The following is a 12,667-nucleotide window of genomic DNA, read 5'->3' as shown; positions in this document are numbered from 1 at the left end:
ACAAACAAGTGTCAGTGAAGACAGCAGGTAAATAGAACTCTCAGATACTGTTGGTAGAAATGTAAATTCATACAACCAATTTGATAAAGTATTAAGCACTATATTATAAAGCTGAGCCTATGACTCTGGAGTTCTGTTCTTTGATGTATATATATCCAACAAAAATATGTACATATATTCACTAAAATACAGGTAGCATTATTTGTAATAGTCAACGGCGGAAACAATAATCAGTATCAGTAATAGAATGGTTAATATGGGGTATGTTCATTCAATGGAATGTAATGAAAATAGGTAAACCATTGCTACACAGAAGTCATAGAAAAAATTCACAAAATGTTAGGCAACAAAAATGCAGCATATATTATATGTTTCTACTTATATAAATTTCAAAAACAGTCAACCCTAATTCATGGTGTTAGCAGTTAGAATATTTGTTAGCCACAGGGAAAATGTAGTAGCTAGGAGAGAGAATAAAGCATTTTTCCAGGATATTGATAATGTTCCATTATATTTTGTGGAAAATCATTTATCTACATACTTATGACACACTACTTTTCTATATTTATATTTTTATAAAATTATACTTTAAAATATGCAAGCTTTTTATGGACTAATTTATGCTTTTAATTGGAAAGCACTAAAAAGAATTTTAAACATAGCTATATGACTGTGTGCATGTTATTTCTATTTGTGTGTACACCACAAACTTCTGGGTCAAGTTCAAAATCTTAGCACGTTACATATATTTGAGAATTTGTTTTGTAGCTGTAGTCTTTTTCACATGAAGCCTCACTTCTTACCTTAGTTGAGTCAGTCTAGCTCTGATTCCTGCTTTAAGGGAACTGGTGGCAGACGGTAGGGAGGGGTTGTTGGGAATGGATCACACAGTCTGTTGCTCTGGAATCTAGGCGTTTCACAGCTTGTCCTGGAGGCAATCAGAATATACAATGACATGCTTTGACAAACAGACTAACAACAAACTTGAATCATGTTTAGACCCTCAGGTGAAATCAACTAAACATAAAAATAATTTTTCTAAAATTTGTTTGCTTTAATTTTTACATATTACATATTAAACCCAGTGTTTGCATCCAGATTAAAGTTTGAAACAAATGGAATAGTTTGTACATAAAATATGGCTATAAAAATATTTTAACATTTTGCGTGACATACTAAAACACAACATAATGCTATGTGTGATATAAAAAATTCAATTGCATAAGATGCAGGATTAAATAATTGCATTGCAAATGAAAAAATATGGTTTTCATACGCACAAATATACAATGATAGTTATTCCATACACAAACACCAGACTAAGTCCCATATGATGATAAGGTTGTCACTTTCAACCCCCTCTTTCCTCTTCCAATCCCAGAATATAAGTCTATTTCTATTAAAAACTCGCTTGGGCAGAGGACAGAAGCAATTGTGTTCTATCCTTGCTTGAGTTATCACTTTCCTGCTCCAATTTATGTGGGCATCTTCTTAATGTCACACATTAGTTGATAATACAAATAGGAGCTATCTTAGCTTAGAAACACCAAACTAAAAGCAAGAATAAAGAAACAAATTCAGTATGGCAAGAAAAGCCAAAGGCCACAGTAAGGAAAAGTCACGGACCCCTGATGACAAATGTGTGTAGACTCTGAAATGATTTTTTTTTATTTGACAAAAAGAATTTCTTAAAATTTGAATTAAGAATGAAAATGGACATGAATATCTGCATCACAAACATAAGACCTATATTAGTTTTGTTTAAGTCTGTTCCAGTGATTCTGAGCCATTTTCACGATGATTCACAGTGGATGATATCTGTGTGTCTGACATTGTGGGCATATACAGATATTTTCACAGAAAGCTTTTGAAAGGAAGTACAGTAAACAGCCCCACAAAAATATTTTCTCTTTAATGAGGTGCTCACAAAAAAGATTTTTTGTGAGCATGTGAATAATAAAATCAGTCCCAACTATTTACTTTAAAAGGCTAGATAATATTATGACTAAACTAAATAGTATTAATTTTAAAAACGTCTTATATGTTTCCAGACTTCTATTCTACAGGTAATATTAAGATGAACAATATTACATAATTTAGGCATAAGTATGAATATAATTTATTTTATTGTAAGAGTTATAATGGGTTTTATAAATTAGACACATTATAATGAATTTTATAATTTTCTGACTTTTAACATATCTATAGAACTTTTATAAGTGTTAGCTTAGTTGAGTTGCTTTGATTGGCAACAGGCATACCCTTTTGTGAATGTGGTAATAAAATAATACTGCTCATCTCCTTCATTTATATATACTGAAGAGATGGCTCTGCAGGAATGCAGCTGATCATTTGGGCTGTGTTGTGTAGATGGGATGTCTCCAACTGAAGAAAACATAAGGGAATACAAACAAACAATTACAATGTTATTATTGGGATACTCTTGAAAGAACCCTAAAGTTATTTTTTTCAGTTCAAAACTTCACAAATACTTGAATATAGTAAAAACGAGGACTACAGACCTAAAATATACTTTTTCAACAATAGCACTCCACCTGCTGCTGTGATTTATCCAATAACTATAAAATTATTGCATTTTCCAAAATGATTTGATACTTGTGTTAATGCAGACCTGTTTACAGGATACAGATGCACTATAGTAGAGTAAGCAGAGCAGTAATTTGGGGTGAGTGAGCTGGGTTCTTATTCAGGCTCTCAAGGAATACTGACCAAGAAACTATGAGTGCTCATTTAATTTCTCTGAATCTCAGTTTTCTAATATTTAAGTTTAGGATAATAATACTCACCACATGAGTGTTAGGAAGATTAAATGAGATAGATGTTAAACGCTTATCCCAGTGCCTGGAGTATAATAAGTCATCTGAAAAGTAATAGCTGACCTTGTGATTTGGTTGATGAGAGAGCAGATGATCATTCAGCAGACAGCAGTAAAGGACAGTTTGCCACAAAAATATAAGTGATGATGATAGTGACATTTAAAATGGTTTGTTTTATGGTTTTGCTCCCTAGATTCTAATACCAGAATAAGATAACAGGATAAGGCAGTGGAAAAAGTGAATCAAGAGCAAGTTCTCAGCTAGAAAGTCACGGCAGTCTGTTTTTTGTGGGAATCTCTGGAGCACAAACAGTTCCAGTCTTGGTTTCACCTTTGGGCCAGGGAGTGGCCTTTGTTACCGTCTAGGCAGTTAGACATTGGTGACAGCATATGGACCTGAAGAAGGTAGGAATGAAACAGGCCTTCCTGTCTTGTGGGAGGCAATTCTCCTGAGAAGGAGGCAACACTCAAAGCAGCTGGGATGGTACACCAGCCAGAAGAGAGGATGTGGGCATGGTACCAACAATTATGTCCCCAGCAACTAGCATCCTTCCTCAGTTGGATCTACTGAGTAGCAGGGAAATCCTGTGCTAGGAGTATATGGCCTAGTTGTGTGTCTATCCTCCAAATTAAATTATCCCTTATTTGTTTATTCTCATTCTCTCTCTCTCTTTCTCTCTCTCTATCTCTCCCCCTCACTCCTTATCATTTTAGCCCTGATCTGGATCACTCTTTCATTTTCATTTCTGTTGCCACATTCTTTGTCACATAATGTCTTAGTCCATTTGTGTTGCTATAAAAGAATACTTGAAGCTGGGTAATTCATAAAGAAAAGAAGTGTATTGGCTCATGGTTTTTCAGGCTTGACAAGAAGCATAGCACTAACATCTGCTTCTGTTGAGGGCTTCAGGCTGCTTCCACTCATGCTGGAAGGTGAACAGGAGCTGATGTGCACAGATCACATGGTGAGAGAGGAAGCAAGAGAAAGAGGAAAGAGGTGCCAGGCTCATTTTAACAACAGCTCTTGTGGGAACCAATAGAATGAGAACTCACTCACTACCTCAAAGATGGAATCAAGTCATTCATGAAGGATTTGCCCCCATGACCCAAACACCTCCCATTAGGCTTCAACTCCAGCATTGGGGATCAAACTCCAACATGAGATTTTCAGGGACACTCATATCCAAGCTATAGCACATAATGTTCCACATTTCAAGATATTCTATGTGAGACTGATCATTTCCATGTATCAGTCTTGACATATCAACTGTGAAGGGTTTCAGCATCTTTGTTTATAACTCTTAAGTATTCTGTTTCATAAAGTGTGAGACAATACATAGTGTCACTCAGATTAGGGCCAGGTGACTTGGGTTTGGATCTTATCTCTGCCGTTTACTAGCTCACTGAGTTGAGGCAAGTGATTTAACTCTCTGGATCTTAGTTTCTTCATCTGTGGTATAAACGTAAAAATTTCACTTACCTGTTAAGAGTCCATGGTAATTCGATTAATTGATACATTTAAAACACACAGAATAGTATCTGATACAGGGTAAGCACTAGTTAAATATTAAGTGTTCATAGTCATAAAATGCAGAGGCTGTCTTTCTCAATTTCAGACTTTCAATTATGGTTCTAGTTTTCTGGTTATTACCAAATCTCCCAATTGTTATTTATTACCCACATCTGTGCAATTTTGGGATAATCATAAAGTCCAATTCTTGAATGTCAGGAAGCTCCACCAATGTCTTCTACCTACAATTTCCAGAAAAGCCTATGAATAGTCGTTGTGACTATCCTAAAGTAGATTTGGTTTTTAGCTAAAGGTTAAATGACTTTTAGATTAAGTTTTGCCTAGAAGACTCTCCCATTACAATGGATTCTTTCCTTCTTTATGGCATTTTAATTTTTCTGTCTTGTATCTAATGTCCCCCAAGATCTAAACACTGAGATTAAAACTGCCTCGTGGAGACAAAATGTTAGTCTTTAAAAATGAAATAACAATTTGGATCACTGTTTGGCTACTATGGTGCCCACTGAACTCTAAAATTTACCCTGAGAGGTATTATCCCAATTCGCTACAGAGCTAAAATATCTTCTGGTCTGCTGCCAAGCATGTGGTAGTGGGCCTGGATTTCTGTTCATCTGGACAACCAGCATTCAGAAAGCTGAGCTGGATGCAAACCAGAGAAGAGCAAGAACAGGTTGGCTCCACCCAGTCATGTCTGCATTCAACCATCATCATAACTGATTTCAAATACCTTCCAAGGCAATGGCCACATATTTACTTCTGCCTCCCAAATATTTTGCATGTTTCTCATTTATCCAACTCTACCCTAGAACTCTATAGGGAAAGGTGTTTGGTAAAACATAGCCTCCAACTTGACCAAGTCGCCACAGCAAAATCCAGCCCATGCCAGAAGCTTTCCTGACTCTCTATGTTCAGTTGAATGCTCCTTGCTGTGACCCTCTTCCATTCTGGGCATGTCGAAGTCATTCTGTGAGCACAAATAAGCTCTTCATATTTTGGCTTGGGGATCAGAGGAGCTTCCATAACTACCTATTATCCCAATTAGTTTAAGTTCCACCACCTTGCCCACTATATGGCACACGGTAGGAGTTCAATATACATTTATTGAAATGGAATGAACAGAGACAAGAAAAAATGAAAAGCAGGTTTGGTAAAAGGTAGTTCTGTCGATAAGTATACATCACAGAGGCAGAGCCAAGACTCCAGAAAGCAGCTAAAATCAATAATAGAATTCAGCTCATTTCAGTTATGATAGAAAGGTAAAAATAGAGTCAAAGTAGGATTGACTTATTTGTGCCTGATAAACATGTTTACAAAGAGAAGTGAATGAAGAATAAAGCAATGCCATGGAAAGCAATGGTACCGAAGAGTCTCTATTGGAAAGATATTGCCCATGGAGTAGTATTAGTGCTTGCCAGAGAACTTGCCACAAATTAATGTACATATAGAGGCCCAGAAATCTTGATATTTGTTTGCTGCTTAACTCTGTCCTCAAAATTCTAGCAAGCACATCAGTAACTCTAAGCCATTTATTCTCTGTCTTCCCACCCTGATCCCCTATGCCCCACACTCCCCCTGCTCTGGATATCCTTGTCCTTCCTACTTTTCTCCTTTTCAGTTACTTTAACTCCTCATTCTCGAGGAAGATCAATCTGGTTTGGAATACTGACTCCATTGTTCATTCATACTTTCTGAGACTCCGAGTTCTCTTCTATAAAATTGAGAATATTTTCTATTGCAAAGGCTAACAAATAATTTATTGTGAATATTTATTCAGTGTATATGTAAATGCCTCTCTGTTTCCTTCTTTCCAAGACTGAAAAGATAAAGATTAGGGGCCATCTGCTGTTGCACCAACATACTCCCTGAGATATAACCTGACACATGCAATATTCTCCTGAGAGAAATTCTAGTGACTACAAATCCCCTTCCTCTTTCTGTCGTATATTTACCCTGATTGGTTTTCCAAGTCTGCTGACTCTAACAATTTCTTAATCTCTCTCTTCTTTTCTTCCTTCCTTCTCTTTTCCTTCTTTTTTTCTCTACCTTCCCTTCTCTTCATGTCCTCCTTTCTTGATCATGTATTAGCTTCCCATTGCTGATCTAACAAATCACCACAAACTTAGTGGCTTCAGGCAACATATTTCATCTCACGGTTTTGAAGTCAGAAGTCCAAAATCAGTTTCACTGGGCTAAAATTAAGCGTCTGGGTTCCTATGGGAGACTCTAGGGAGGGAGACACCCTTACTTCACCTTTTCAAACTTCTAGGAACGCATGAGCCAGAATTCTTTGATTGTGACCACTTCCTGCATCTTCAAAGCCAGGAGTATAGCATCTTCTCTCCTCTATGACCTTTGTTTAGTTCCTTATATTTTTTCCTTCTGATTCTTCTGCTTCCCTTTTATAAAGACCCTTGTGATTACCTTGAGACCACCTGGATAATCCAGCATAATTTTGACACTTCAAGATCCTTACTTTAATCATATTTACAAAATCCTTTCATTAAGTAGCATATTCACAGGTTCCAGGCATGAGTACATGGACATCTTTGGGGGATGTTATTCAGTCCATTATACCCCATTTCTTCAAGTTCATCTTCCCTTTTCCCCCATTTCCTCCATCCTTCCCTGTCCTTGGTCTTCCTTTCTGGTGACCCTCTTACAGGAACACATCAGTCTCTCCTCATATTACGTGCAGTAAAAATAAGTGACTCTCATTTTGTCAAACAAATTGCAAAGCGTAGATGACAAGAGAATGGTCCTGTTTACTCAATCAAATTATAAGGTAGAAAATCTAACCTTTCAAATACACAAGCTGGATAGATGTTCTGCTAAGTTATCTCTGGAAGTTTGTTTAGGTGATGAGCAACCACACTGAGAACTGCTCGTCTGTGATATTAAGTTAAACTCTATTTTTCTCTTACCACCATCTAACAATATTTTATACTTTGTCTAACTCGTTTCTTTCAATATTTGAAAGTCTTCCATTATTCTTTCACCCATGTAGTGTTGAGGGAAGAATATAAATTAGAATTCCAAATAACTGGTATCATATTCTAGTCTGACACTCACTAGCTATGTGGCTTTGGGAAAATTATTTTATTTTTTTGAGCCTCAGTCCCCTCACCTAATTAAAGGATAAAATATTACATTTGCTGTCAAAAAAGTAAGATAATTCATATTATACCTGAAAACCATGATATTCCAAGAAAACATGAAACAAGAATATTATGTTTGAGGCTTTCTGACAAGATTGTTGCAAAGGCTAAATTAAATGATGTATGTAAATTATGAGGTAAAATACTGCTACTACTACTGCTAATAATATTAGTAATAATGTACATGTATTGAGTAGGCCCAGTAGAGGGAGAATTGTATCAACATTATATGATATAATATATAACATATTAATATAAATAATTATAATATAGTACAGCATATTATAGTATAGTTTATTAATTATATGAGCATTGTGATTTCACCAGCCTTGAGAGTGGAATAATGAGGGGACTGACACAACTAAGAAAGAAGTTTTGGTAATGTTTTCTCGTAGGGTGTCATTTCCAAAATGTCCACATATCTACCTATGAGGGACTTTTGTAGAAGCCCTGGTTAAGAATAATTAGCTTCATCTTTGGAGCAAGAGTTACTCTTTCAAAGCCCACATGTATTGTGGCATGTGGGAAAGATAAAGGGTAGATTTTTACCGTGATCACGACCACCACACCCAGCAAAGCTCTACTAGGTTCATCTGCTCAGCCTTGGTAGTAGAGGGGGTGGTAACCGCTTTGCACTGAATAGGAAGATACATATTAGCCCACGGGGCAGCACTCATTTATAGGAAAAAGCACTGTATTATTTAATTTAAAGGGTTTTCACATTATGCTTAGACATTTTTAATAAATTCTACAAGGATTTTAGGTGAGTGAAGTCAGTGAGGCTAGGTTGCATAGTAAACTATGCTTATCTAAAGATTTAAGAGCTGTACACTTTATTACGAGTGTCTTTAATATAGATAGAAAGATGGTTTAAAAATACGGGATCAAGCAGAAAGTGATTCTATCAAGCAATGAATTATAAACTTTGAGGAGGCCTAAAAGTCTAGCTTTAGGTCTCCAGGTTTTTATTTAGAGCACTGTCTTATTTACACTATCATGCGCCAAACAGAGTCCTGCCTTCTGTTTCTGTTTTCATGTATTTCTGCAAATTCTGTCCTAGGTCTGAAACTGGGACTTTTCACCACCCAGTGGTTGTAACCTCCCTCTCCAGCCCACTACCCACTTCATGCTTGCTGGTGAAGTGTGAGACACAATACCCTGTGGTTGTCTTATGAAAAGAGTACAGAAGGAAGAAAGAAAACTAACAGCTATTGTCATTTGCCATAAGTTGGGTACTTTTGGGGTACTTGACACTTTCAGTATGTTATTATCTTTAATCCTTCTCTCCCCCTTATAAAAGCAAGATTATTTTCTATTTTAAAGATGAGGAAATAAGAATCAGAGAAATAATTTACCTAAAGTCACAAAGCTTTTATTTTGCAGAACTGATATTTGAATTCAGATCTTTTTAACATTGGAAGACCATTCTAGTCCCGCTCATCTACTAGTCATTCTTTTCTCACTTCTTTCTATTCATTCATCCACCCATCAACATTAAACATTTTCTATACACCAGGCTGTGTTCAAGACACTAGAGAAGTATATTAAATAACATTCAGCCTGTGTCCTAGAGAAGTTCAGTGATTAATGCAGATGGACTGCATATAAATGAATTACTAAATTAGAGTGAGTGCTATTTAAAAATATGTGCTTTACAGGTAATGGTTTATTCATTAATCAAGATAAAGGCTTTATTTATTTATTTTAATGTAAACTTTATTTATCAACATTAGTTCCTTCAAGTTCAAGACACTTTTGTAAGTGATAATACCAGCCATTTAGTCTATCTTTTTAAAAAAAATTGTAAATATTTACTTAGTATATTGGGTCAAGGTTTATATGTGATATACTGAATCCTTGCACATTTATTTAAAGATCAGCATTATTAATCTTATTTTTTAGTTTTTATTTAACTTTTGTTTAAGTTCAGGGGTACAAGTGCAGGTTTGTTACATAGGTAAACTTGTGTTGTGGGGGTTTGTTGTACAGATTATTTCATCACCCAGATATTAAGCCCAGTACCTATTAGTTGTTTTTCCTGATCCTCTCCCTCCTCCCACCCTCTACCCTCTGATAGGCCCCAGTGTGTGTTGTTCCTTTCTATGTGTCCATGTGTTCTCATAATTTAGCTTCCACTTGTAAGTGAGAACATTCCATATCTGGTTTGCTGTGCTGTGTTAATTTGCTAAGGATAACGGCCTCCACCCCCATCCATGTCCCAGTAAAGGACATGATCTCCTTCCTTTTTATGACTGCATAGTATTCCATGGTGTATACGTACCACATTTTCTTTATCCAGTCTATTGTTCATGGGCATTTAGGTTGATTCTATGTCTTTGCTATTGTGAATAGTGCTGCAATGAACATATCTGTGCATGTGTCTGTATATAGACAATTTATATTCCTTTCTGTACATACCCAGTAATGGTATTGCTGGGTCAAATGGTATTTGTCTTTAGCTTTTTGAGGAATCACCACACTGTCTTCCACAATAGTTTAACTGATTTACATTCCCATCAACAGTATGTAAGCATTACTTTTGCTCCACAACCTTGCCAGCCACTGTTATTTTTTGTCTTTTTAATAGTAGCCATCCTAACTGGTGTGAGATGGTATCTCACTGTGGTTTTGATTTGCATTTCTCTAATGATTAGTGATGCTGAGCTTGTTTTCATATGATGAGGGTCCTGGGAATATAACCATATAAATGCAGTCTGTTGTACATTATTAACTGAGGAAAAATTGATGCTTTTTTAAGACTAGGAAACAAAAAATAAGTCAAAAGGAGCCAAATCAGGAATGTAAGTTGGGTGTCTAATGATTTCCCATTGAAATTTTTGCAAAATGTCCTATGTTTGATGAGAAGAATAAGCAGCAGTATTGTTGTGGTGGAGGACTCTATATGAGGGTGTCCTGGGTCCTTTTCTGCTAAAATTTTGGCTTTCTCAAAACACTCTTATAATAATTAGATAGTATCACTTTTTGGCCCTCTAGAAAGTCAACAAGCAAAATGCCCTGAGCATCTCAAAAAACTGTTGCCCTGACCTTTGCTCTTGAGTGGCTTTTGTTTGCTTTGACTAGCCCACTTTCACCTGTTGGTAGCCATTGCTTTGATTGTGCTTTGTCTTCAGGATTGTACTGGTAAAGCTATGTTTCATCCCTGATTATAAGTCTGAAAAAAATGCTTCTGTATCTTGATTTTTCACATGTTTAAAACTTCCATTGAAAGCTCTGCTTTTGTCTGCAGCTGATCTGAGTGAAACTATTTTGGCACCCATTGTTCAACTTTAATTTTTCAGTAGGAATTGTGTAACCTGAACCAACTGAGATGTGTATGGTGTTGGCTATTGTTTGTGCTGTTAAGCACCCATCTTCTTCAATTAGGGCATGAACAAGATGGCCTTTTTCCATGCAAATTAATGTGGACAGTCTGCAGCTGTGGGCTTTATTTTCAATATTGTCTTGTCCCTTCTTACAACAAGTTATCCATTTGTAAACTGCTGATTTCTTTGGGACGTTTTTCTCCTAAAGATTTTATAAAGCGTGAATAATTTCACCTTTCTTCCAGCAAAGTTTCACCATAAATTTGATTTTTGTTCTAGCTTTAATTTTAGCAGAATTTATGTTGCTGAGATGGGGGCTCCTTTTGAACTGATATCTCGGCCTTATAAAACATATATGACATATAAAGTGGAATCCTTACTTTAAATTATAACATACAGCTCCTTTCTCCAAAAATCTCCAACTCATTATGGAAACAGCTCTGACTTGTAAAATAAAAATAATAAAAATTAGCTTTCACATTTGACTCCGAAAATAAAAAGTCCAGATGTTACTTGTTTTATTATCTCTATCAAAACAATTTGGAGTTTTTTTCATTTGTATTATTTCCCTAGCATTATTTTAAATCAGCTTAGTGAAACAATCAGCTTAGTGAAACAATCGGTCACTCAGCAGATAACTCCATATTCTTTCTATTTACAAAGGTTTGAATTCATTTTAATATTTATGTATGAATTTTATTTATATACTTCCTTATAAAATTAGATACAATAAAAAAGTATTCGCAATGAAAGTAAATGTCTCATTTTATCTTATCCTCTTAATTGTCCACTCTCTTCTCTAAAAGTCATTAGTGTTAAAGTTTGATATCAATTATTCTGTTAACTTTATATACATTGCATATAAATGTAACTTTACAAGTTATAATTTAATTTTTACAGAAATAGGGCCATTCTGTTTATGTTATTTGGCAATATTATCATTTCACTTAATTCTGTAAGTTAAGAGATTTTTTTCCTAAGCCAATACAATTAGATTTCACTGGGTTAAACTAAAGTCATGTTGCTTTATTGATGCATATTTAGTATTGCTCTTATTTATAGTTACTATAATTATATGATGAACATCCTTATGATTCCTTTCTCTAGTATAGTGAGCACTTTAAGACACTGGCCCATCAAGCATCTATTTTTTAGTAATGGAATCTAAATCACCTTTCTTAGAATCTCCTCCATCGCCCTGCTAAGTAATTCAGGGAAGATCCTACCCAGTTAGGGAGGAGCATGAGCTTTTAAGCTGATGCCACTTGAAGTATTCTATACCACAGACACATAGTTTGGTTTGCAGATAGGGCACATGACACATCTGGCCCATAAGCACCATGGCTTTCTCTTAATTTGGAAGAAAGAGAAACAATATTTTCTGCTGACTGTAAGCTTGTTACAATACAATGTTGAAAGCACTAAAATCTTTCTGCCACTACCATGAATGAACCTGTCTGGGAATGGAGCCAAAATAGTGGAAGCAGAGCCAAGAAGCAGAAAAAGAAGTAAGTCCTGTTGACCTATTGTTAATCCCTGAAACAAGATGTTTCTGATGCCAACAAGAACTAGCTCTGGACTTTACAATGATGCGAGCCAATAAATTTCCTTTTGCTGCTTAAGCCACTTTGTTAGCTTTTCTCTCAATCACAACCAAAAGATATCTTACTAATGCTGATAGGAATATAATTGTCAGGCCATTTAAAGGTATGTGCGATTAAAATTATTATATATATTGGCAAATTGCGCTTCCATCAATGCTACCAATTTAAACAATCACAAACCTCCAACCATCAAGGTGTCTTAATTGTGCACACATTTC

General features: G+C 35.7%; 1 long non-coding RNA gene across 1 annotated transcript in view; it reads right to left on the bottom strand.

The window, feature by feature from the left end:
- Positions 1-12,667, bottom strand: part of LOC134731202 (uncharacterized) — a 280,179-nt gene that overhangs the window by 93,562 nt on the left and 173,950 nt on the right. The window contains exon 2 of the long non-coding RNA XR_010113372.1: positions 804-928. This is a non-coding gene — a long non-coding RNA (uncharacterized LOC134731202). The remainder of the gene's footprint in view (positions 1-803; positions 929-12,667) is intronic.

Source organism: Pan paniscus, chromosome 9 (genome assembly GCF_029289425.2).
Source record: "Pan paniscus chromosome 9, NHGRI_mPanPan1-v2.0_pri, whole genome shotgun sequence".
In the NCBI taxonomy this organism is placed as follows: domain Eukaryota; kingdom Metazoa; phylum Chordata; class Mammalia; order Primates; family Hominidae; genus Pan; species Pan paniscus.
The sequence above is the reverse complement of the archived record's forward strand: the minus strand, read 5'-3'. Positions and strand labels throughout refer to the sequence as shown.